This window comes from Alligator mississippiensis, chromosome 4 (assembly GCF_030867095.1).
Source record: "Alligator mississippiensis isolate rAllMis1 chromosome 4, rAllMis1, whole genome shotgun sequence".
NCBI lineage: Eukaryota > Metazoa > Chordata > Crocodylia > Alligatoridae > Alligator > Alligator mississippiensis.
This window is the reverse complement of record NC_081827.1, coordinates 54,635,051-54,661,269: the sequence shown is the minus strand read 5'-3', so window position 1 is coordinate 54,661,269 and position 26,219 is coordinate 54,635,051. Positions and strand designations below refer to the sequence as shown.

Below are 26,219 nucleotides of genomic sequence, written 5' to 3'. Positions count from 1 at the left end.
GAAGCACAAGCCCACATAAGATGTATGCTTGAGCCATTTCCAAGGAGCACTCACTATATGCCAAGCCAGCCACATCATAACTGTCACAACCTAAATGTGATGTAAATAGCTACTTAGCACTCTAACTTGCCATAGGCATGCATATAATTGTTCTTTCAATTTGTAGTATACTTAAAAGTTTTATTGTATACTTTCCAATGGCCAATTTGAGCAGCTATTCCAAGGCACATGGTTTGGTTTGGCTACCTAGTGAAGGCTTTATTTTCCATCTAGACATGACCCTTCACAGTTGGACTTGTAAAGATAAACCTTATATCCTAAGATAGGGCAAGTGTCCTGGCATTTCCAATGTGAGCATCTCCTCAAAATAGTCTATGACTTCAGCAATTGTAACTGCACCCTCATGCTTTTGAGGTTATATCTAAAGAGACACTGAATATTTCAGAAGCCCTTGAAATTTGAATTAAGAAAGGCAAACAAGCACAGCAGTCATCATGACTAATGAAATAGGTATATCTCACAACCAGCTGTGTTTTAGAGCCTCAGAGCAATATTGATTCATTATATGTATATATGGCCACTTTTTTTTCCAAAAGACTGAAAGAATTCATTAAAAAGTGTAAACAAATAAAATATAGGAAAATATAGGAAAGGATGTGAACATTTTGTAGGAAAAATAACAGCAAGAAGTAACATGACAAAAAAGAATTGTTTTAACCTTCCCCAGAAAGAGCTCAGGGCTGTGATTCTTCTTTACTGTCACTGATAGAAGCATTTAAGCCCCCACAGTGTTCATTTGGGTGCATAAACCTATATTGTGCTCCTCTAGGAGATAATTTATGCACCCATGCTTATATCGGGATTTATATCACTGAATGCAAGAGTCAAGGTTCCAGACTACTATTAAGCTCCAGTGGAGGGCAGGGTTCCAAACTCCTTTCTCATCTTTCCACACTTCCTATTGATTGGTTTCTGCACCCTGCTTAGCATGCTGGCCTTAGTACCTTTATTTAGTAAGGTCTGTCTTTTGAGAATTGAGGTAGTACAAGTAACTGTGTACAAGTGCAACATAAGAAAGATTGGTGTAGGCACAAACATATAACATAATCCATCTTTACATATTGTACGCATTCTTTGTATGTCTTGTATTCTTTGTGTGTCTGCCACTCTAAAAGTGACGTAAAGAATCTATTTTAATATGCTTCTGCCATTCTTTGGTTCTGTATAGCTTCTTGTACCATCTTCTTTGCATCCTTTGTCAGTCATTCAGAAATCTTCTTTCTTCTGCTATCCAAGATGGAGAGTTCTCTACGTGGCATAATCTTCTTGAGCAAAAAGACATGAATTCTAATAAGAAAACAGACAGGAAAACAAATTTTATTTGGCCTAAACAAGTCTTCCAGAACTTTTAAAAAAGTCAGTCCTCTGTGTCTTGGGGGTGGGGGGGGGGGGGTCGGGTCTCCTGAGGTCGGGGGCTGTAGCCCCTGTGGGGGGCATCAAAATATATAGGTATTTAGAATTCACTTGATGGTGATGATAGAGACACTGGTAGGCTTCCAAATTGCTTTTGTAGCAAAGCCACCAGTTTTTTCTTTTTTTCTTTTCTGATTATTTTAAAATGCATTCCCTCCCCTTCCCCAAACATTTCTGACCTTTTCTCTCTCTCTCTTTCCCCTATAGATAAGTATAAGTAAGCTAAGATGTAGGATAAGCTTTAAACATTTTTATTTTGGTAGCAAGTTTTATGTTTTAGATATCCACTGTTTTATATTGTATTATTTTTAGGTTTGTATTGATTTTTTACTGTTGTATATTGTATTATTATAATTTTTTATTGATTTTTATTGTTTCATATGGATATTGTATGGTTTAGGCCAGGGTTTGTAAGTTAACCAAAGTCATGTCAAGTTTCCATTTTATATGTCAAGGCTCCATCTTGTGTCCTCTGCCCAGGCATCCCCTGTGTCGCAACTGTATGAATCACGTATCCCTCCCATGTAAATTGGTTCCTGCATGAATGAGTGTGATTGGGAATGATTGAAATACAATGGTAGCAGGCCTCTACTGAATGGCCTGTAACAACTGGGCCATCACCTCGCATTGATTCACCCAGGAACCACAGACCTCACCCAGGAACAGAGACAAGACCAGCATTTGAAAGACAAAAGACCCTGCAAAACCAGCAACTCTCACAATTACAGACACCCAAAACTGCACATCCCTGCATGGAGCGCACATGCTCAGTATGCCAGGGCCTGACCCTTGCATGGGCATGCCTCCTATCACTAGGGTCACACAAGGTCTGCCCCTATAAAAAGGGGCAGTGAAGACAGACCCAGTGGGAGCACAGTTTCCATCAGGACCAGCACCATGCCACACCACCTATCCACCCAGAGGCCCTGCCGGCAACCCCACTCTGGACAACATCTACTGGACAAGCACCTCTTCCAGCCTGGATAGGTAGATATTACCTGCATACCTCCTCCTAGAATTTAGACTCTCTCTCTCTGTCTCTCTTTCTCCTCCTGGACTTCAGTGGACTTCAGCCCCTGCACCAAGCCTCTCTAACCTCTGCTGCCATTGAGTGGGTGGGTGCAAGGGAACCAATTTGACATTGTGTCGCCATCTCCCCTGTTCAATAAAACCACTGTCATTTGCAACCCCAAGTTGGGTCATGTTTTACTGAATCCCAGTCCCTTCCTGATCTTAAATTCCAGCCTCATTCTCTCTCTTTCTCTCTCAACTCCAGTCCCCACCCTCTCTGCTAGTTTCCCTATCTCCTCCCAATTCCATCTCCCCTTTTCTGCCACCTCTCAGCCTCTCCTGCTCCTACTGCCTTTTCCCTGTGACTTTCTGCTGCCTTTCTCTGTTTTCTTGCTGCCCTGCTGCCTGCTGCTTTTCCTGTGATTTTCTGCTCACCGTCTCTCTGTTTTCAGGCTTCCCCCACACCTTCTGTAATCCTCCCCCACCCCTGCAGCTTCCCAGCTCCTATTAGCTGTCCTGCAGTTTGCTCCAGCAGCTGGAGCCTTGCTGCAGCTTCCAGCACCTACTGCCACTCCCTGCAACTTCTCTAACTGCTCTGGAGCCATCCTCTGGCTCCCAACACCCAGAGCCCCTCTTTAATACCCACACTTTCCCTTAGTCCCATTTTCCCCTCTCCCTACCTACCTTTTCAGCTCCCCCATAGCTCTGGCTACAGTCCCAGACTCTGTGCCAGCATGCTTCCCTGTTCTGCAGGCTTTGGGCATTGTCTTTTAATCAATTAAGATCAATTAACTTAAAGTTACCCCGAGCCTCAGTTCTTCAGCCCAGGCCCCTGTAGTCTTCCAGTTCTAATCCCGGTCCTGGTAACTTTAACTCCCTATACTTTTATTTTCTTACCTTAACCTTTCCCCAGGTATCCCAAGTACACCAAGCACATACATACATACACATCACAACACCCAACTTAGGAACTCACCTGTGTGTATGTGTAGGTGGGTGGTATGTGTGTAAATTAGTGAATACACACATATATATACATATATAGATATCATTGTGTGTGTGTGTGGTATATGAATTAGTAATCCATGTATGTGTATTAGATGTGCAGGTGTTGGTAATTGGTAACTAATTCTGTCTAAATCTGGTGTGTGTAGCATGTATGGGCTTAAACTGGTGATAGTTGTGCATGAACCTAGACTGGCTATTTTGAACGTGTGTGTATCTGAGTTGCTAGTGTGTGTGTGTGTGTGTGTGTGTGTGTGTGTGTGTATGGCATTGTGTGCATAATGTATGAATTAGTGATCTGAGTCTAACTTTTGGGGTGTATAGTGTATGTGCTTGAACTGGTGATAGGTATGCATGTGCCTAGGCTGGTTTGGATGTGTATGCCTGAGCTGGTAGTGTGCGTGTGTATGCACCTAATTGATTTGTGTGTGTTTTGTATATGTCCAAATGTGTCACACCCTCCTGTCTAACAGTACAATATTGAGATCCTGAGCATTGGCCTGACCCTTCAGGGCAACACTTTAACACTGTAGATATATCAATAAAACATTGCCTAACTGATCACTGTCTGTCTGTCTGTCTGTCTGTCTGTCTGTCTCGCTCTATATATATATATAAAATGGTCTTTTCTTTTAATTGTGGTATTTTGGGGTATCTTACAGATATTTTTATCAGGGATTTTTCAGTTTTCCAATAAGGAACACCAGAATTCCAGCAAGGGAGGCCAGTGGCAGGACCCTGCCTGGTCAGAGCTGGCACCTTGGACCCAGCTGGAGGTGGCTGACTTCCTGGCCAATTAGGGCCAGGAGGACATGCTTTGATGGTTCAAAGCAGGCCATCACATGCAGAACATCTTCCAGGTGATAGCTGCCTGGATGGCTGGGCAGGGGCACACATGGCAGTAGTGCTGCACAAATGCCAACCCTGCAGCCACAGCCCACTGGCAGCTAGCCCTGAGGGGCAGATGTCTCTACTGGGTGTGCAGTCCCCATCCAGGTCTGGCAGGTGCTCAGCAGGTCCGGCCAGGCAGGACCCCCACTCCACTGCCAGACTGCTGCGGTGGGTAAAGGGTGCAGGGAACTCTCAGGGCTGCTTCAGCAGTCCAGCTGGCACAAGGGGTAGTGTCCCCAGGTACCAATTGGCTGGGCTTCAGAAACTCCTGAGAGCATGAAACCCTAAGCTACTTATCAGGGCAGGCTTTTGTACTGATGGGGCCAGGACAGGGCAGCTTTTTATACTGCTGGGGACAGCACAGGTGCTGGCCCTGGGCTCTAGCTCCCCCTGGCTGCAGAACTGGGAGGAGTAAGGCAGGGTTATTTTGCCCCAAGTGGCACAATTTGCCCCACACCAAAGTGCATGTCTGGGCACATGCACTGAAGCAAAAAGCCCAGGCTCAAATTTTCACTGCTTCTATTTGAGCTCCTGCAAGTGCACGTGCCCGCATGTGTGGACGCGCCCAGTGAGCGCATCTACATGTGATGTTATGTTGCCATAATGACACATTATGCAACATTGCTCATTGTTATGGCAACATAGCATGAGCGGGCACAAACTGTGATGCCAATGCTACCTCACCATAATGATGAGCTACCTTGTTATATCACATCTAAAAATAACTGTGCGCCACCCGTTTGACACACTAATGGCTGCTACTGCACCATCATTTAGTACTTCCTTTTGGTGCAGTAACAACGGCACCATGGGGGGCACGTGAAGATGTCCCCAGTAAAAACAAAGAAGAAAGATTCTCTGCCACAGAGTTCTTACAATCTAACAGACGCACACATTTATAGAAGCATACACTGAAGACATTCAAATCCTTTTACAGAGAATGGACTGTGCAACTTTTAATTCAAATGTTGTTTCCAAACCAGTTCAGTGAGAAAGCCATTAGGCCTTCACACCATTTGAGATTAGCAGAAAGTTCATTGTGGAGACAAAAAAGAGTGTTATGACAGGAAGCCAGGCAAAGTGATACAAATGTGAGACCATGGAGATGATTTTACAATCTGAGGAACAAACTGAGGTCAATACCAGTAAAGGAAAAAAAGTGATAATATGATAGCTTGACATTGTCACTATGAGTTTTTTGTCACACAACAATTCTTTTATGCATATGAACCTCCAAATGTATTAAATATGTATTACTTTTTTAGGAAGTCCATTAAAATAACATTATGTTTTATTGCTTTATAAAAAAAAAAAAACCCCAGGGAGAATAGAATTCAAGTTCAAATATACAAAACAAACAAAAGTAATTTTATAAGATTCAACCCATGCTCATTTTATTGTCATGGCCACGCAACAGTGAAAGATACTTTATAAATATTTCAGTCACAAAAGGACCAGGCCTAAAGTATTATTGCAAAACATTTATTACCTGAGGAATGATGAAGATTGTTCCCATTGGTAATGTAACCATTGACTTCTATGGGACTAGGTTTTACTTTCTGTTTCTCCTGTGGGCTGTAGCAAAGATGGTGTCAATGTGCTTCAATTTCTTTTCTGAAAAGTCAAGGTAATGTTATTTACCATGTAGTTTTTAGAAGCATCATTTACTAAGAACAATCTTTATGAGCAACACCTGATCTAAAGCCCATTCAAATTGCTAAAGGACTGAAGAGGGGTAGTTAACTATGTTAATTTGAAGTCAGGCAGAAACCTAGGCAGGGTTATTTCTTAGGGCATGTACAGATATTACATTTAGGCTGGTCTAAGTTAATGTAGATTGATCTAAACCTATAACCATAGAGAAGTTTGGCGCACACAGACCAGTCTAAAAATAGCATGGGGAACCTAGAATAGACCTCATCCAAGGTACACTCAGTTGACATCAATTCAGGTTTCATAGTTTCATAGTAGTTAGGGGTCAGAAGGGACCTAAATAGATCATCTAGTCTGACCCCCCGCCACTGGCCAGAGCACAAGCTGAGATCACACAATCCCAGACAGGTGTTCATCCAGCCTCTTTTTGAATTTACCCAAGGTAGAAGCGAGGACCACTTCCCTAGGTTAAAGTGTATGTATGTATTATTCCCCTATTGATTCAAGTTAGATCTCTGTCCTCTGGCATCCCAGCCTGGTTTGTGGCTCTTGCTTCTCCTCCCTCTCAGGAAGGTGTGCTAGAACTTGGCCTGAATTTGGATGCTCTGGATGAGCCCCAAGCAAGCACAGGCCCTCTTCCAGCCCCACCTCCAGCCCCCAGCTACCTGTCAGCTGCAGGTATGCATTTGGGGGAAATCAGGTATCTATGTCCTCTGCATGAACCCTGGGACATGGGCACCAGGCCATGCCCTGGCACCCCAACACCATGTCCCAAAGCACCCCATAATGTACATGCAGACTCCCAACACTAAGCACCTATACATGTGCCTGATGCCTGATTATTGAAGTCTGCTAGAGTGTACTAATTAGCACACTCCAGCAGCCTCAGCATCATGTATATTCAGCATCTCCATGCTTCAAAATGACATTGGGGGTGCTCATTGAATAAACTTTCATTAAAGCATCCCTGCTGCCATTTTGAAGTTTGGGATGCTGACTACACGAGATGCTGAATACATGAGATGCTTTAATTAGAGCCAGGTTCATTCCTATGGGGGGTGAATCGGGGTGACCATCCCAGCCCCTGCACTTTGGGGGGCCCCATGGAGTGGGGCAAAGCAATGGCAGTGCAGAGCCAGGGAGAGTGGTGGCTCTGCGTCCAGCCACTTGCTACCCCCCCTCCCCACCATCAATGCCACCACTGGCATTGACAGCAGTCAGCTTCTTTAGGTCCAGGGTCCGGATTGGAATGGGGGCAGGGCCCTGCATGGGCTGATTCGCCTCAGGCCCCGCACCTTGCTCTGGTCAGCTCTGATGAGAGTGGCTTCTGATGACCACTCTAATTAAAATGCCTGGACACCCTGGAGCATATGTAAAGAATCCGAGTCCAGGACAATCCTCACATTTAGACACAGCCCTAAAGACCCCAGCTCTGGCACCTGCACACCCAGGGACTCCCATGGCCTCAGTGTTGAAGGTAGAGGTCACTGGAAATTCCCAGGCTGGGGCATGGGGTGTTGCCAGTATCATGGGGGTGTCTGCTGGAAGCCCATTGAGGTCATGGTGATGGCCTGGCCAGTGAAGCTCTGGTCACTCTGGAGCAAAGGCTGTACACATGACAGGACCTCCACTTATGGACACCCACTGCTCCACCAATCCCTTTGTCCCTGTGTCTGTCCATCCGTCTGTCCATCCACTCATCCATCTCCTTGCTGATAGACCTTCACCCACCTATAGATGCTGAGACCTTACGGGCACCACCATGGACCACGGAAAACCCCATCCCATCCTCCTTCAGTACCTAACCCTGGTCACACAACTGATGCCTTGGGGGGGATGAGGGATCTCTGCACCATCTTGGCCTAGTAGGAGAACCAGGACCAGCCCCACAAAGGGCACTGCAACAGGGACATATTCAAACATATTGCCCAATGGATGTAAGCATGGTGTCATGACAGGGAGTGAGTGCCAGGCCAAGATGAAATGAATGAGGCTGCAATAAAACCACATGCAAGATGCCAATAAATAGTCTGCAAGCAGGGACATCATTAGCCTGCATATGTACAGCGCCAATGGGGGACAGGATGAGTCACTGGAAGGAGACGCACTGTTGCCCTGTGGGGTCAGGCCAACTCTCAGGATCTCAATATTGCACTGTTAGACAGGAGGGTGTGGTGTACAATTGCAAATGCACACACTCAAAAATCAATTAGGTACATACACACACTAGGCGCATACACACACTCTAGCTGTGTACACCCCCACCAGGCATGCACACGCACACTACCAATTCAGGCACATACACATCCAAAATTACCAGCCTAGGCACATGCACACCTATCACCAATTCAAGCACCTACACACACTATACAAACCGAAAGAAATTAGACCAGAATCAATTACCAATACCTGTACACCCAATACACATACACAGATCACTAATTTGTATATCATGCACACAGTGGCATACATGTATATCAGTTCACATACATACCAATCACCTACACATACACACAGGTGAGTTCCTAACTTGGGTGTTGTGGTGTGTATGTATATGCTTGGTGTACTTGGGATACCTGGGGGAAGGTTAAGATAAGAGAGAGAGTGAAAGTGTAGGGGGTAGAAAGTTGCCAGGACCAGGATTAGAGAGACCTGGGATGAGGAGCTGAGGCTTGGGGTTACTTTAGGTTAATGCTGGTGGAGACGGAGATGAAAGTTGCCGGTGCCAGGATTAGAACCAGCAGACTGGAGGCAAGTTGGGGTAATTTAAGGTTAATTGGTGTTAATTTAAAGCAGAAAGCTGACAGAGCAAAGGAGCAATGCCGGGGAGAAGCCCAGAGGCTGGAGCCAGATCAAGGAGACTACAGGGGAGCCAAGAGGTACATGGGGAGAGGAAAACTGGGAGTGGGGCTGCGGGGGGAGGCTGGAGAACAGAGAGAGAGAGAGAGAAGGCAGAGAGAGATAGGAATTGGGGAGAGGTGGCAAGAGGCAAAAAGCAGTGGGAGTGGGGCTGAAAGCCTGCAGAAAGCAATAGGGCTGAGAGCCTCCAGAAGAGGAGCAGAGAGGAGGCAAAAAGCAGCAGGAGCAAGGCTGAGAGCCTGCAGAAAGCAACAGGGCTGAGAGCCTGGAGAAAGGGAACAGATAAGGGACAGACAGGATCTGAGAGATGGCAGGAAAGGGGAGACAGAACTGAGAGATCAGGAAAATGTGGGGCTGGAGCTGAGAGGGAGAGACAGAGACTGGAATTTAAGATAGGGAAGGGACCAGGGCTCAGTAAAACAGACCAGGAAGTGCACAGCCCCACTAGGGGTAAAGCCTTGCTGGACCTGGTCCTGGCCCCGGGGATGACCTGGTGAGGGGACTGCAGGTCCTTGACCACCTGGGCAATAGCGATCATCACTTGCTGGATTTCACTATCCAATGCAGGCCATCTAGGGCTCACACCAAGGCTAAAGCCCTTGACTTCAGAAGGGCCAACTTCAATGAGCTTAGGAGATTAGTGGGGGAGGCACTGATGGCCCAGAAGGTAGAGGAGATGGGAGCCCATGAGGGATGGTCGTACCTTAAGGGGGCAGTCTTCCAGGCCCAAAGGATAACAGTCCCTGAGAGAAGCAAGGGGGGTAAGAGTGCTCAGAGTCCCCCTTGGCTCAGCAAGGGCATTCAGCAATGCCTGAGGACTAAAAGGGAGACGTACAACCAGTGGAAGAGAGGAACTATCACCAAGGAGGAGTACTCCACCTCGGCCCGGGATTGTAGGAGGGCTATTAGGAAGGCCAAGGCAGAGATGGAACTCAGGCTAGCGTCCAGGATTAAGGACAACAAAAAGTCCTTTTTCAAGTACATTTGGAGCAAGAAGAGGGCACCAGGCAATGTAGGGCCCCTGCAAGACACAAACAGTAATCTGGTGGCCACACCAGACAAGAAAGCTGATATTTTGAACAGTTTCTTTGCCTCTGTTTTCCTGAACAGGGACTGGGTTATCCCACCTACCAGAGGTAGGGACAATCTTGGGGATAGCTCTATCAAGACTTTAGTCAGTGCAGATGTAGTTTGGGATCTTCTGGAAGGGCTAGACATTTTTAAATCTGCAGGTCCAGATGCCCTCCACCCAAGGGTGTTGAGGGAGCTGGCAGGGGTCATCGCGGAGCCTTTGGCCTGGCTGTATAAGCATTCGTGGTCATTTGGCCAGGTGCTGGGGGATTGGAAACTGGCTAATGTGGTCCCTATTTTTAAGAAGGGGAGGAAGGAGCCAAGTAATTATAGGCCTGTAAGCCTCACCTCGGTGCACAGGAAGCTCTTGGAGAGGATCATCAAGGAGCATATCTGTAGGGGGCCTGCAGGGGAGATCATGCTCAGGGCCAATCAGCACAGCTTCACCAAAGGCAGGTCCTGCCTGACCAACCTGATTGCCTTTTACGACCAAGTAACTAAATCCTTGGATGATGGTGTCGCTGTGGACATAGTCTTTCTAGACTTTAAGAAGGCCTTTGACACTGTCTCTCACCGCATCCTCATCAATAAATTAAGCGACTGTGGCATTGATGCCTACACAGTTGGATGGGTAAAAAATTGGCTGATGGGGTGCACCCAGAAAGTAGTGGTGGACGGGTTGTACTCAACCTGGAGAGATGTGAGCAGTGGGGTACCCCAGGGCTCGGTCCTTGGGCCCGCACTGTTTAACATCTTCATCAGCAACTTGGACGAGGGGGTGGAAAGCACACTGTCCAAGTTTGCTGATGACACTAAGATGTGGGACGAGGTGGACACACTTGAAGGGAGAGAGAGGCTGCAACTAGATTTAGACAGACTACAAAAGTGGGCGGACGAGAATAGGATGGGGTTCAACGTAGACAAATGCAGGGTGCTGCACCTTGGGAGAAGGAATCCACAGCATACATACAGGCTGGGGAGTTCCCTTCTTGAAAGCACAGAGGCAGAAAGGGATCTCAGAGTCATTATTGACTCCAAGATGAAAAAGAGCCACCAATGCCAGACCGCAGCCAGCAAGGCCAGCCATACCTTGTCATGCATCCAAAGGTGCATCTCAAGCTGGTCCAGAGAGGTGATACTCCTCCTCTATGAGACTTTGGTCAGGCCACAGTTGAAGTACTGCATCCAGTACTGGGCAACGCACTTCAAACGGGATGTGGCCAGCCTGGAGAGGGTTCAGAGGAGGGCCACCCGCTTGGTGAGAGGGCAGCAGGGCAGGCCCTACGAGGAGAGACTGAAGGACCTGAACCTGTTCAGCCTCAGCAAGAGGAGGCTGAGGAGCAACCTGGTGGCTGCCTACAAGCTCATCAAGGGGGATCAACAGCAAATAGGCAGAGCTCTTTCTCCCCGGCACCACCTGGGGTGATGAGGAACAATGGCCATAAGCTGATGGAGAATAGGTTTAGGTTGGAGATCAGAAGCCAATATTTTACAGTTAGGGTGGCCAAAATCTGGAACCAACTTCCCAGGGAAGTGGTCCTCGCCCCTACCTTGGGCAAATTCAAGAGGAGGTTGGATGATCATCTGTCTGGGGTCTTGTGAACCCAGCATTCATTCCTGCCTGTGGCAGGGGGTCAGGCTATATGATCTGCCTGATGATCTGTTCAGGTCCCTCCTGACCCTAGCTACTATGATACTATGAAACCCAACTCAGGGTTACAAATGATAGTGGTTTTATTGAACAGGGGAGATGATGACATGATATTTTATTGCTTCCTTTGTGTGCGCACACACACAGACAATAGCATCAGGGGTTAAAGAGGCTTGGTGCAGGGGCCAAAGTCTGGGAGGAGAGAGATAGAGTCCAAATTGGAGGAGGAAATATGCAGGAGATATCTACCTATCCCAGGCTGAAAGTGGGTTCTCGATGGCCAGTCGGGGTCTCCTTCAGCTCGGTGTTGTCCAGAGGGGGCCGCTGGCAGGGCCTCTGGGGTGGATAGGCAGTGTGGTGTGGAGCTGGTCTGGTCCAGATGAAAATGGCGTTCCCAAGGAGTCAGTCTTCACTACCCTTTTTATGGGGTAGACTGCCTATGATCTCCTATGGGGAGGGCCTGTCCAGGCAAGGTCAGTCCTATGTGACAGCCAGAACCAGAGGGATTAATAAGCAATAATATGTGCTTCTTGGAGGCATTTGGTATTTTGCCTAAACAGGTAATATTAGTTCATATTAGCTTATAAATTTGTAAACTGCAAATGTAACTTGTCTGTCATAAGTTTAACCAAAATGATAAATTAACCATTCATGGAACTGACTGGGCCCCAGAGGCAAAGCTGTAGCTGTCAGGTTAGCTGGCCTAATGGTTTTTTGCTCAGGGTTCAACCTTAGCGATAAAAACTGGATATAACTGCTTGGCACACCCAACACATTCCAGGAAAGCATATCCCAAGAAAGCATATTCAAATGAAGCCTAAAAGGGGTTGGGATTTAGGCTGAGCGATGTCAATTTCAAACCTAAAGGTGCTGCATCATAATTTGCTTATTGGATAAACCTGAGTCTGGGTAGTAAACTTTTATGATAATTTTAACACTTTTCAATCCCATAGGGTAACAGTTATAGGGCTACATTGTGAGTGGCCCTGAGGCCAACAGATTAACATAAGACTAGGTATAAAAAACACATGCATCAGGTAACCAGCAGGAAGGAGGGAACAGAACGGTCATTTGTGTTCCATGCCCAGACCCTAGACTCCCGGTGTGAGTGAAGATCGGATCCTGATCAAGGGATCTTCCCCTGTAATCCCTCTGACAGCGTCGATCATCAGGGATGCCTGGCTTTGCTGGAATCACTTGGTGCGCACCTGGCATTGAGGGACTATCGATAAGTTGCCAACCCATGTCTGTCTATTTGTTGTTTTGAACAGCCCGGTGTGGCTAATACCCTCACAGTGCCCAGTTGGCCTGTGACAGATTGATCTATCTATCTGTTATTATTATCTCTTGTTATTATTTACTATTAGCTCTTTTATACTGCCTTATCTGCTTACCACATTTATCTTTCTGTTTACTGTGGTGTGCGTGTAAGCTATAATAAATTTGCCTTTATTCCACTCCCAACTTTGCCTCCTCAATCCGAAACTGAATCAAACACCCAGTTGGCCTGTGATAAAATTGATACACTCACAGTGCCCAGCTGGCCTGTGACAGCCCTGTTCCAGAGGGTTCCAGATGTTCATACTAATCATGTGCAGCTTTTGTACAATGCTGGGTTGCCTCATCTTTTGTTTCTTGAATTCTAAGGGTGGTTCCAGTGACTGGGTCATTGGTCCAAGTATTGGTGATGATGGTTCGGTCATTCAGAACAGCTATTTTTAGACTGACTGCCATTGTCTCTCAAGCACCTGCGTTCATCCCTATTCATTCAGGAACCAAGTTACATAGGAGGGGTAGGTGTGAGTCATAGGTTACACAACAGGGGAGACAAGATGGAGGCTTGACATTACAAGATGGAAACTTGACATGATTCATGCTAAATTACATATATAGGCTTAAAACAGCAATCACACAATATAAAAGCAGTACAAACATAATAATGATCACTTATAAAACAGTGGATATCAATATCAAAATAGCAGGGCACTTATTTGCAAACAGGGGAGAGAAAAATAAAACTTACTACCTAAAATAAAATGTTAAAGTTTATCCTACATCTTAGCTTACTTATAATTATCTATAGGAAATACAGAGGGAAAGGAAAAGTCAGAAATAGTTGGGGAAGGGAATACATACATATATATATATATATATATATATATATATATATATATATATATATATATATATATATATAAAAGAAGAGAGAGGAAAAAAAAAGAAACTGAGGGTTATGTTACAGCGTGAAGGCCCTGAGACAACAGGATAATGGGTGCCCAGGACCAGATCCCTAGGGCCCTGGGTCTGCTCCTGGTGGTGGTCCCTGAGAACAAAGGGGAGATCATAGCCCACCAGTCTATCATACCAGGTTGTCACTGGGACAGCAGTTGGCTTTCCAGACCCCATCTTCACTATCGCATTCACCTGCCAGGTGAGGGGCCTGTGCAAGAGCTTTTCTACTCCCCATGACCCTTCTCCAGAGCCAGATCCTGTTATAGGGGAGTGCCTCAGCCACAGCAGGAATGGGCAAACCCACATCTTGGTCTCACCATTTGAGGGCCCTAGGCATGGCCCAAGGTTTCAGGGTTGGGGTCCCCACAAAGGGAGACTGGAACCTGGGGTGGACAGAGGGGTAGGAGGAACCACAAGGAGCACCAGGAATTCATGGCCCCTGCTGTGGTGATGTCTTCCACCCTGCAGCCACCTCCCCCTGCTCCCCAACCCTGCAGTCCTCTCAGGAAGACACCCACCTGTCCAGCTTCTATGTAGAATCCCTAGTCTTCACTCTCAAGTCTGGGAATTAGTATGCTAGGTCTAAAGTCCTCTTCCCCATGCTTCCCCTCCAAGTTTCTGTGTCGAGTGCTACCCCTGTGGCATCTTACCTGACATTAATCCCTTTTTCATTCCCCATACTAACCACCCCTCCAGGTTATTTTGCCCTTTTCACAAACCTCCCCAATTCCCACCCCTCCTCCAAAGGTTTGCTGGCTTGCATTGATGGGAAGAGGGACTGAGTTTTGTCGTAGGCAAAATTCAACAGGTTTTCTTTACTAATGTCATAACCAAATGAGTTGAGTCCTTTCCAGCCCTGCGGTTCTTTACCACCCGCCCGACACAAAACCAGAGGCGTTACTTAGCCGTGTCAAGCCTACAGGACAGACGACCGCACTCTCGCGGAAGAGTATGCCAGGTGCACCCGGTACCTGCGGGAAGGAGGGGAGCCCACCCCACCAGACTGGTTTAACTGTCCGGCTTTAGTGCCTGGATCGCGTGGTCACGAACTCCTCGGCCAGCTCCGGGAAGACCTAAAGACCGAGGGCCACCACGCAGCAAAATGGGGACGCCCAGAATGGAACAAGGAAAAAATAATAAACGTGTTATTTCGAGCGGTAGAGGGGTTATTGAGAGAAAACGCCAACCTAGAAATGCAATTGCAAACAGCGAGCGTGGAGTCACTGGAGCAGGCGGGGGGGGGGCTCCGAGCCAACACTCGAAAATGGCGCCGGCCGCATGGCACCGCTGCCAGAAAATGGCGCCGAGGAAAGTGAAAATGGCGTGAAAATCCCCCTGGGAGGCGGGCCGACCGCGTCGCCGCCCACGGCCCCGCCTCCTGGAGTCACGCCAAAAGACAGCCCGCCCTTCTAAGTGACGGAGAAAGAAAAACCGCCCCCCCATGAGGGAGGAAAGATGTATCCAGTGCTCCCGCCCGACATGTTTAACCCTTTCCCGGCCACGGTTCACCTGATAGCACTGGTCAAGCAAGTTACTGATGCACAGGGCGCAATTCGTGCCACCACCACATACTGCACCCGCACCCAGGAAGAAATACAGGAGTTGTGCAGAGAATCAAAAGTGAAATCTGGTGAAACCTTAGCTATGTGGCTAGGGCACCTAGTAGTAGAATTTGGGTCAGACCTGCTAGACTTGGAAGAGACTAGCTTCCTAACTCGTCAAGCCTCATGGAGTGGGGGGCACACCACTGACGTAAACGTGGTAACGGGCAATGCCTACTGGCCCATCCCGCTCCCAGCTCTCGTTGCAGGTCAAGTGTGCCACAAATCTCATGAGTGGCATAATGGACAACTGTCGAACCCGTCCGCAGAGCAGCTGCTGCTGGCTATTATTGGAGTATCCTACGCATCCTGGAACCCGAGGGTACACCTGTGGGGGCTGACATAGGCGCAGAGCAATGTGCCATGGCCCCATCGTCGTCTCGGTCGCCCCGGGGATGTTCTAACCACCCTGGACAGTCAACACTGTTACCAACACAACGCCTCATATAAAGACAAGCCCCCCTGGAATGAACCAGCGCTTCAAAAGCTCCAACCATGGAAGCCAAAGCTCACCCCTAGACGAATTAGTCCGAGTCACCGTTCCACACCCTCGTCAACTACATCCACGAGTGCACAAGGAAGTCATCTGCGAACCCGAGCAGTATCCTGGCACCTACTCTGTGCTCCTAGAAGGCGATCAAACCCAGTCGCTCATCATAGCTCATCACAACTGGCTAACTTGCCGCCCTGCTGTTCACCGATCACGGCCCCCCTTTTCTTTGTTTGTTTGTCTGTTCGTTTGTTTTGTTTCCTTGCAGGCCTGGCAGAGACGAAGCGGCAATCTACAGCTGCTCGATCACGAGATCCACCGAGCACCAAACCGCAGCACGTCCAAGTCAACGCAGCGATGGCCGCCTGCTTGTATGTCGCGAGCAGGGTAGTCACCCTATTCCTGCTGTTCCCGACGGGTTCTTCGGTGAATGGACCTGACTTCGCAACATCTAACTCGGTTTTGTCCCTTTTATCACTCTGGGCGAACATCATGGGAGATAGTGGAAAGTCAAGACTCACCGCATGTTTACGCCTGCCTCTTTCTGTTGACGACCCAGTGTTAACCCCGTATGTATACCCTCTTAATGTTAGTAAGTGGTTTAAAGCCCGAAGCACCGATCCAAACCACAGTATTACGAAAGCTCAACATTCTTTTATATATTCCCAGTGCCAACACACCGTCTATTACCAGTATTCCTGGCCACGTAACTTTATGAACCGCTTTGTCTGCAGATCGGAGGCTATGTTTCCACCTGCCCCCGTTCGGCTCTTCTATAACATTACGTGTTCAGAAATACCATGGGGGATTAACCCAAAACGAATAAAGTGGTCCAGGGATGATAATTCGTTAACCTGGAACCCCACAGCCATCACGCCAACATGGTACTTAGCTTTTCCACCAGGCCCGAACAAAACGAGGGCACGAGATGAGTCTGGCCCGGTTCCATCCGTCCTTTGGTGGACCCGATCTCTGGTTTCTTGGAGCGAGTCGTTGGCCATCAACATATCGGATGCCCAAGACTGGCGCTCATACTTTTACCCCATCTTAATCGTAGCCCGACTTAGTCAATGGTGCCATGGTTATGACGCGCCTGCAAACACAGTCGATCTCCCTCATGAGGTAGCTTTAATCAGATGGAAAGACCAAAGCTGTGCACTGATCAATACACCAGCCCCCATAGGGATGCTATGGGCCTGCTCGGACGGACAGCTTTATACTAACCTCCCAGCTACCCTAACAGGTGTCCAATGTTTTTTGAGCACAGTAATGCTCTGCCCTCCTTTAAGTGTTAATACAGCTCACCCGAATAGCCCGGCCATACTCCGTCACCATAAGCGACACGTTCCTGGTGTGGAGTAAGTTGACACGGGACGAGCGATTCAGCCAACATTTGGCATGGGTGCTTGAAGGTTATTTTGCATGGGGAATAGGGATAGGTAAGGCGAGAGTCGTTATCGCTGAACAAGTTAAAATTCCTGCCAATAGTGCCGAAACATCCCTACGGTTATTGAACCAACAACTACAAGCTCCATCACATATGACCGTGCAAAACCACTTAGCCCTCGACGCAATATTGTTACACCAGGGAAGCGTTTGTCAGTTTCTTAACCTCTCTAAGGAATGCTGTTGTATTAGCATACCCAACGTTGCTATTCCATTGGAGGAGCAACTCGACCGCATGAAGCAGGTTGCCGCAGACACCAATAAAATTGCCAGAATCGGGAAAGGATGGTTAGCCGACATTTTTAGTTGGATAGGATGGGACACATCATCCTGGTTGATACACTTGTTAACTCCTATTGTTGCCTTGTGTTTACCAATAGTCATTGTTATATGTTTGGGTTGTTGTATTTTACAGTTTGTTAAAGATCGATTTATAAAGTTATCTGCTTATGTATATACCCGTTTACCACTTGAACCTTGCAAAGACGACGAGTTCCTAGACGAAAATTACTTGTAACCTAATTCCCTAGTCTATTGTGACATGGTCAAGGGGGCATGTCATAACCAAATGAGTTGAGTGCCCCTGTCACAATAGAACTGCTGAATAACCGCAGTTACCTTCAAATTTGGTAAGTTCTGCCTCATTAGCTATTCCTATCTGGCAGTCCGGAAGGCAGCCAAAGGTGCTAATGTCATGACAGGGATCAGCAATGGCTGGCTCGCAGACCTATTTTCAAGTTTCGGTTGGAACCTTTCATCCACCTTTCATGGAGATGAGATTGATGTCATATATCGTGACTTCAAAAAAGCCTTCGATCTGGTGTCCCATGATCATCTCTTGGAGAAACTGGCCAATTGTCGCCTTGGGTCCTCCACGATTCACTGGCTGGAAAATTGGCTACGGGGTCGGACCCAGAGGGTAGTAATTTATGGAAGTCACTCATCGTGGTGTCCTGTGACCAGTGGGGTCCCCCAGGGCTCTGTCCTTGGACCCATACTGTTCAACATCTTCATTAATGATGTAGACACTGGAGTCAGAAGCGGACTGGCCAAGTTCGCAGATGACACCAAACTTTGGGGCAAAGCATCCACACCAGAAGACAGGCGGATGATCCAGGCTGACCTGGACAGGCTCAGCAAGTGGGCGGATGAGAATCTGATGCTGTTCAACGCCGATAAATGCAAGGTTCTCCACCTTGGGAAAAAAAACCCGCAGCATCCTTATAGGCTCGGCAGTGCTATGTTGGCTAGCACTATGGAAGAAAGAGACTTGGGGGTCATCATTGACCACAAGATGAACATGAGCCTGCAATGCGATGCTGCAGCTAGTAAAGCGACCAAAACGCTGGCTTGCATCCATAGATGCTTCTCAAGCAAATCCCAGGACGTCATTCTCCCCCTGTACTCGGCCTTAGTGAGGCCGCAGCTGGAGTACTGCGTCCAGTTTTGGGCTCCACAATTCAAAAAGGATGTGGAGAAGCTTGAGAGAGTCCAGAGAAGAGCCACGCGCATGATCAGAGGTCAGGGAAGCAGACCCTACGATGACAGGCTGAGAGCCCTGGGGCTCCTTAGCCTGGAAAAGCGCAGGCTCAGGGGTGATCTGATGGCCACCTACAAGTTTACCAGGGGTGACCACCAGTATCTGGGGGAACGTTTGTTCACCAGAGCACCCCAAGGGATGACGAGGTCAAATGGTCACAAACTACTACAAGATCGTTTCAGGCTGGACATAAGGAAGAATTTCTTTACTGTCCGAGCCCCCAAGGTCTGGAACAGCCTGCCACCGGAGGCAGGCACCTGTTCAAGCGCCTTCATTGAACACCTTCAAGATGAAACTGGATGCTTATCTTGCTGGGATCCTATGACCCCAGCTGACTTCCTGCCCTTTGGGCGGGGGGCTGGACTCGATGATCTTCCGAGGTCCCTTCCAGCCCTAATGTCTATGAAATCTATGAAATCATTAGCCATGCGCATAATTGCTCCACTTTTAACGTTATTAATAACCTTAGTTGGTATTTTACTTTGTGTTTGTGTTGGAAGTCATATCTTAAACACACTTAAGCTAATCTGGCATTTGGTCAAGGGGTCACGTCTAAATGCAGAATGACCAAGCGCCAGTCAAATGTAAAACACGAGGGTGAACTATGCTCGGAGTGTGAGGGAGTCATGATGAACGCGTAATCAAATAGCCTCAGCAAATCAGGGGCTACATGAGGGGCGTGACCGCACGGCCAGCAGTCACAGCCTCCTGAAAGTCAGCAGATACACGGGACACATTTTGATTGGCTCGGTAGCTTATAAAAAGGGGCAGAACACAAGCACAAGGGTGGGGACCCGTGCCATATCGGAGAGGCCTGATCACCCTCACCGGAGGTCCTGCGTCCATGAAATCCCTTCCCCCCAGACGCCCCCATCACGACCGAGTATATCATTCGAATGTGTTTAGAGCTCTCGAGTCACCAGTGAATTTAATCTTGAAACTGCTGTAAAGGAAACCACCTATACGAAAGTGTGAGTAAAGCATTTATTTGTTACACCACCTCCTTAATTGTTTTTCTGTCAATGGGAAGAGAGATAAGAGAAGGAGAAACAAGGTCCCATAACCCTTCCATCCCCAGCCTGTTCGCGCAGCACTTTTCTGGGTCAAACCACTCACCGTCAGGTTGGTCAACTAAAAACAAGAAAAGTTTGGCAGCTTCAACATTGTAATCTGAGGCACATCTCTTCCAGTGTGTGACCCTTGGGAGAGTGCAGGGGGCAGGAATAGTGTCCAGGAAGCCAGTATTGTGGGCAGAATGGCCTGGGGTGCAGAGCTAGAGAAGCCTGGGACAGGGTGTGGGAACTCAAGGATTTGAAGCCCTTTGGCCCTACTCATCCAGGGGGCACTTCTGGTCCCCCTAAGCCACGAGTCAGTCAGCCAAGGCCTCACAAGCTTAGAATCCCTGCCAGTGTGTGGGACCACCAGTGGTCCTGATATCACTGTGGGGCTTGCTCTCCCCAGCCTCCTTGCACCACTCATGCATAGCGTGCTATGCTTGTTCTGCACTCTGTGCTTCTTCTTCCCAGGCTTTGTGGAACACCTCCCCAGCACCCCAGTCTCATAGATATTGTGGAGGTTGCATGTGGTGATGATGATACACAACTGCAGGTTCTCCGCCTCCATCTTGAGGTGCATGCTGAGATCCTGCTAATGTGCTTTGAGGTGGCCAAAGGCACACCACAGAGTCGTGTGGCACCTGCTCAGGCAGTAGTTGAAGTGCTCCTTTCAGTGGTCCAGCTGCTTAATGAAAGGCTTCATGAGCCATGGCAGGAGTGGGTAAGCTGGATCCTTGATGATGAGAGAAGGGATGAGGACAACGCCAATGACAGAATTGGGGACTTCTGGAGCATAGTTCCCATTCTCCATCAGCTGCGGGAGGGGAGAGTTGCGGAAGACACAGGCATCATAGGCACTGCCTGCCTACCTGGTGAAGATGTGGGTGAAGTGCCCTTAGTCGCTGATGACATCCTGCAGAACAATGGTAAAGTAGCTCCTGTGGTTGATGAAGGGAATGAAAATGGTTTCAGGGCTGGGATACAACACTTCTGAGGAGAGGCTGAGGGAACTGGGTTTATTTACTTTGGAGAAGACAAGGCTGAGAGGGGACTTGATACCAACCTTTAACTATCTGAAGGGTGGTTCTAAAGAGGAGGGAGCTAGATGCAATGGTCTCAAGTTGCAGCGAGAGGCTTAGGTTGGATATTAGGGAAAACTTGCTTATTAGGAGGGTGGTGAAGCACTAGAACAAGTTACCTAGAGAGGTGGCATCATCTCCATCCTTGGAGGTTTTTAAGGCCCAGCTTGACAAAGCCCTGGCTGGAATGATCCAATTGGGAATGGTCCTGCTTTGAGCAGGGGGTTGGACAAGATGACCTCCTGAGGGCCCTTCCAACCCTCATTTTCTATGATTCTAATATTCTATGACATTCTTGATGACCACATCCTGGACAGCATCTCTACCTGTAGACTAGCCCAGGGATGCCCAGCTTCAAGATGGTGATGGCCAATTGCTTCTCCACAGTGAAGGCTAGCCACAGGCTGATGTCCTGGAGTGTAATGTTGGAGGCCTCCTGGGAGACAATATCTATGAAGGAATTCCATGTGGAAGTTGATGGCTCAGTCCAGGATGCTGGCTGATGACTCATGGGCTGGAAGCCACGTCCCATAATGACAAACTTTTGGGTTATATCCAGATGACTGGGTATGATGTCCCGCAGCCTCCAAAGAAAGTTGCCCAGGGTGACAAGCAGGACACACTACAGCTCCTGAGTCTGTAGGCTTGGGCTCAGATGGTGGGGTGCCATGGTGGGATATAGACAGGCTGGTGCTTTTTACAAAGGCATGTAAAATTAACAAGAGAGGGGACTCAATCTGGGGCTTTTCTGGAAGCCTCTGATCAGGGCACAAGGGAAGGTCCATGATGAGGTAGCAGGGGGTTGAGGGCACCTTCCCCATGCCCAGCAGCCAATCACAGGTGGCTTGTTCATTTGCCTGTGCTTGGCAGTCTCTGGCAGCCTGGGGAGCCTGCAGGGAATGCTGCCAGGCATGAAGGAGTGCTCTCTGCCTGCAAGCATCTGCCAGGGTAGGCAGCCTGCTTGCACCTTCCTCCCCCCCACCCCTCCCCATGCCCCAATCCCACTCTATGCAAAGGAGGTTGTGGATACTGTTTACTCCCAATCTAAGCTAGGTCACTCAGACAAAATCATGTAACTTAAATAAGTTCCTCCCCCCACTTTTTGGACATCTGTACTTGGCCTTAGAGGATAACTTGTTTAGAGAAGTATATACTCTTATAGGCAATGAAAGTTTATGCTTCTCTGAACCAAATAGTCTCCAAGGTGTGACCATGCCCAGGCTGCTACATAAAAGGACTAAGGTTACGTCTACCCAACAAAAATGACTACACTGCTTCTGGTTTAAGAAGTTGCCCACAGAAATCAGCCCAGCATACTTGAGGATGCAAATTTGTAGTACAGACATCCCTGAAGATCATTTGATTATCCTCAGGTCATGCTGACTAGCACCTAACTTGGCAAATTGTGTCCCTGAAATCAATGAAACTACTCAATGAGTAAGACACTACTTACCTTGTCATAGAATGAAATCTAGCTCAAAGTACTTTTGATAAAATACAAGACATGAAGGCATATTAAAAAACATTAACAACTACCATGGCCTTTTACAAATAGCTTTGTTGATCAATATAATACTCTACGTTGTTAGATTCTCTGATAAAAAAAATCATTTCAAACTCATTATAACTTCAGTCATCCAGCTTGTGTTTCCTGTTAGCAACAAATTCCCATCTTCATCTTGATATAATCCCCTATTTAATAATAAAGAAACTAAAAAGTCACCTTTTGATTCATATTTTTATACCAGCTGGTGTTTTATTTTCTCTCTCTATCTCTCTACTTATGTCCTCCCTGGTCTTGCATACTGACTTTCTCTTTTCTGTGATCCTCATTTAATTAAAATATAAAAATGTCACTCACTTCTTTATAATATCAAACCAATTTCATTTAGCTTCTCCTCCTACCAGCTGCAGGCAAGCTCCTCATCTAAATACCAGTTCTTCTCAAAATTTAGTATAGATCTCTTTCTCTTTTTGTTCCTATCCCTTCTCTAACTGCATTCCCTATCTTTTGACACCTGGGATAGTAAAAAGAAAAAGAACCTTGAAGGGCAGAGAAGGTCGGGAAACAACCAGCTACAGACTGAGTGAAAGGAAAGGAAAAGGCATAACTTTGGAAATGAAAAGCTAAAAATTGCACGGTGCTCAGATAAAATTAATATGGGGATAATTGCTAGGTCAGTGGGAAAAAAGTTTCTCTTCATCACATTTATGCTATAGAAAGGAGGAAAATGAAATGTCTGTAGTTATTATTATTTCAGTCATTTAAGTAAAGATGCATTTGAGAATTAATTAACAACAATCAGCTGTATTTAAATGAGTAGTAATAGAGGATCATAGATGAGCATACTACAAAAATCTACTCCTCATAGAAGATATCTATCATAAGTAGATACCTCTTTGAGATGCTATGCAAGCCAGTTTTTTAGGTCATTATGACTCCTCCTTGAAAGTGGAAAATACATACCTCTCTTTCAGTACATCAATGGTTATAATGCCTCTGGCCAGCTACAGAAGTTACACCTATTGTGCAGTAGGAATGCAGAAAGTACTCTACAGCTGTAACCAAACAGATGGCCAGGGCCCATAAAGAGCTGTAAAAATCCCACTCTATGATACCCCTGGGTGGATGTGGTATCAGAATTTATTGCTGTAGGCTAGAGCCCCATAACAAATATCTGTACAACATCCCATTGCAACTCATGGTAGGTCACATTCTGCCAACATCTCATGCATTGTTTCACCCCTGATCACCACCCCTCAAGGGATGGTCATTTAACCTAGGCCAGAGCTTGATTCCTCTTCCCAAGTGCCAGGCCAGCTCGCCCTCAAGCTGCTATTTCCCGCCCCCTGGCCAGCTATGAGCTACTATCTGGTATTATTGCTCAGTGTGTGGATTCCATCTACCCCATCTGGGCATTTGTAAAGTTTGCAGCTTTTGATTAAGTGCTGTGTTGCTTGTGGACCTTGCAGTCACACAGGGGGCTTTCCAAGATGTACAGTGGGCTTATAATCTTCTTGTACAGTGTTGTTTTAAAGCATCCGTATCCAGATCTGTCTGTTTAGCTTGACCCATGCTTCCCTGTCAAGGTTGTGCCTAGTAGAGGACCTGTTTGGTGTTGGTATAAAACACTGTAGGAATAGATTTCAGACTGGATTACTTTGAATGATCATTTCATTTCCATTCACCCCACCCTTTATATAAATGTAGCACAATACACAAGGTCACAGTACCCAGCCTGCTGGGCTCTCCACGGACCCAGAAACATGGCAGCAGGGGAGCAGTTAGAGTCTGTTTTCTTATGTATATTTTTGTTCTAATGCCTGAGAGCGCAGGGACTACATCTGTGTGTGTGCAAGTTGGGCAGCCTGTTATGAGTGTGCACTGTTAAGTACAGTGTGGAGCTCTTTAATGCAACAACTTCTGGACCATACAGGAGACAGTAATCTGCTGGGGCATATACCATTGCAAGTACAGCAGTTTTGAGCACTTCAAAGTTGGCACACCATGTTGTGCTGGCTAACATCTTAAGGCAGCTACCCATGCAGAGATTTTACCTCTGACCTTCTGAATGTGATGTTTATAGGTGAGGGAAGTCTACTCTGACTCTTTGGTAGCTTGGGGTATACTCACAGGGAAGGATGTGGTTGCCTACTCAGATGTTCAGCATGCTCTTGCTCCTCACGAACCTTCTGCTTCTCAAACAACCCTACTTCTTAACCCCCATGCCACTGGCCTGGAATGAGGGTATGGTGCCAGGCTCAGTCCCCCTACTCTTTTTGGGGTCTTATCAGTCTGTGTTGCATTGAGTGGGGCCATAAATCTATGTAATTGTCAATGGACCACCGCATCCCTCAGGTCATGTTGCTTTCCTGAGAGAGGCTAGCATGTTTACTCAGATCCATTTGACACAAAACAGATCTGATATAAACTGAAAGCTTTTTTTTAAGCCCCACAGCCAAGGTGTAACCAACAGGCAAATATGCATATCTTTGCTGGTGATTTTCCAGGTGCCATTTGAATGAATGAGCATTGTTGCAGGTAAGAATGAGTACTTCCAACAGCTATGAATGAGCACTGCTGCAGATAAATAGAGTGGGAAATGGAAATTCTGCTTAGCAAAACCACCCCCCACCTCTCTCCTTCTCTGACTTCACTTTTAACAACTGTTTTATAAAGCTCAATTTTCACAGTTAATCTGGAAGTTTTTTTGTCAATTTGCCATGCCATTTTACTTTACTCCATCTACCTGGCAAGAAGCTAATATACAAATGATCCCATTTTACTAATTCTAGAAATCCCTTCCTCCTAGTGCCACTATCCATGGCTAACAATCAATAGAAGGATTATTATTTGAATTAATTATCTTAAAGATTTCATCAAAACTTTAGGAAAAATTGTAAACTTTTCTCTTCTATCAGACTTTGGAGAGAATCTATGAACTCTGTGTTTTAACTCTTTTTTTTTGTCTGCAACAGAGAATGCAGGACCATGTAGAAATGTTATAGCACAACAGTGTTGACATAATATATTTTAACAAATATATTATGCTTATTTGATTCTACACTGGTATAAGAAACTAAGTCCCCAAGGCTCACCCCCTCTCTCTACCTTCTTTTCCCTTTCTGGAAAAAAAAAAAAGCTGGGAGTAAGGAATGGCTTGATTAGACAATAAACTCTGTGGTTATAAAAAACAGTCCTATTTTTTTTCTAAAGTAGAAAATTGTACAATAATAAAAAAGAAATACTTTGTACAATAATAAAAAAGAAATACTTACAATTTCTGAAATGAACCACATTTTCTTATATCCATATGGGAACATTTGCTAATTTCTAAAAGGTTTATCTTATTGTAAAACCATAGTTTTTTTAAATGTCTTTCTTGTCATTTAAATGGATTGACTGACAGTGAAAATAAAGTTTGAATTGGGTGTGTCTACAAGTGTGCCACACAGCGCAATTGGTACTGTGCAGTCATTTAGTATTTGCTTTAGCACAGTGCTGCACTGAGCAATTGGTACTGCACAGTCCCGGCAGGACACAGGTTGTTTCCAACCCTATAAGATGGGAAACTCCCTTCTTGAGAGCACGGAGGCAGAAAGGGATCTTGGAGTCATCACTGACTCCAAGATGAACATGGGCCAACAATGCGAGGTCACGG

General features: G+C 46.7%; 1 long non-coding RNA gene across 2 annotated transcripts in view; it reads right to left on the bottom strand.

The window, feature by feature from the left end:
- Positions 1-421: 421 nt before the first annotated feature.
- LOC102560111 (uncharacterized) overlaps positions 422-26,219 on the bottom strand; it is a 56,087-nt gene continuing 30,289 nt past the window's right edge. The window contains exons 1-3 of one of the 2 annotated variants that reach the window (XR_009461323.1): positions 11,864-12,179; positions 5,870-5,994; positions 423-1,347 (exon numbers count right to left, since the gene is read on the bottom strand). This is a non-coding gene — a long non-coding RNA (uncharacterized LOC102560111). Of the gene's footprint in view, positions 1,348-5,869; positions 5,995-11,863; positions 12,180-26,219 lie in introns of those variants that run through there. The other variant, XR_002091772.2, reaches the window with a different exon arrangement.